The sequence below is a fragment of the Hipposideros armiger genome, unplaced genomic scaffold (genome assembly GCF_001890085.2).
Source record: "Hipposideros armiger isolate ML-2016 unplaced genomic scaffold, ASM189008v1 scaffold_5816, whole genome shotgun sequence".
In the NCBI taxonomy this organism is placed as follows: domain Eukaryota; kingdom Metazoa; phylum Chordata; class Mammalia; order Chiroptera; family Hipposideridae; genus Hipposideros; species Hipposideros armiger.
In genome coordinates, this window is record NW_017736856.1 from 1 (window position 1) to 1,196 (window position 1,196).

General features: G+C 38.5%; 1 pseudogene; it reads left to right on the plus strand.

Annotated features, from left to right (window-relative positions):
- The first annotated feature begins 4 nt into the window (after nt 1-4).
- Nucleotides 5-516, plus strand: LOC109378872 (LIM domain only protein 3-like; annotated as a pseudogene).
- Nucleotides 517-1,196: the final 680 nt, after the last annotated feature.

Consider the following 1,196-nt stretch of genomic DNA (forward strand, 5'->3'; position numbering starts at 1 on the left):
TCAACTCACGCAGAAAAAGGAGAAAAGTTTTGGTGTACACATACTCTCAGTCCAGCCAGACACCAAGCCAAAAGGCTGTGTTGGCTGCAACAGAAAGATCAAGGACCAGTATCTGCTAAAGGCACTGGACAAATGCAGGCATGAAGACTGCCTGAAGTGTGCCTGCTGTGACTGTCCTTTGGGAGAGGCGGGCTCCAACCTGTTCACTAAAGATAATCTTATCCTGAGTCACAGAGACTATCTGAAGCTCTTCAGTGTGAAGGGAAACTGTGCTGCCTCTAGTTAGCTCATCCTTGCCTTTGAGATGGTGATGTGAGCCAAGGACAATGTATCACCTCCTGGATTGCTTTGCATGTCAGCTTTGTAACCACAGGTTTTGTGTTGGAGACAAATTTTCCTTAAGGAATAACATGATCCTTAGCTAGATGGACTATGAGGAAGGTTTTAAGAAAGAAAGTTATGCACTACAGGTTTGCTGATCTATAAACATCACCCTATTAAAAACACAAAGCACTATATTATATCATTATTTTTGTTCCACATGTATATGAAAATTAACACAGGATCCTACTAAATAGAGTAGATATATGCAAGTAGGATGGTTATATGAAATAAAAGGAGGACTGCATCTCTATGTAGTGAAATTCCCCAGTTGAGAGCTGAATGTTTATTACTGAAGAAAAAAAAATAATGTAAAAAAAAGTGAATCCACTCAAATTCTGAAATGTATACAAGTTGATAAAGGAGTAAACTTTCTTTAAAAATTTTTAATATCCATATTGCCTAGATTTTATTTAAAGTAAATGCATTGATTAAATTTGCAGTTTGATGAAAATGTAAACCTGAGTTATGTACAAAATAATGGTTACTTTCCTTTGTTCTTAGCTAGCAAAGTCCATTGTTAAGAAGTCTCTTTCTGGAGGACAAATGTTTCACTTCAGACTATTCAGCTGATCCAGCTTTCACAATTCTCTGTGGATTATAAAATAAATGGGCTCTGGTTTAACTGGAAAAGGTCTTCCTCCATCATTTCCTGTGATGACCTCCATCTTAGTGTTCAATGGGCTAATAATCTGTCTGGTCACCTTTCTGTGATGGGGACTACCTGGAATGGCGAGGATTCTGATCATGTGACCCTCCACCCATGAGATTATTCATAAACCAGGTTGGGCCAAGGGCAGGTTGATATCCTGGTT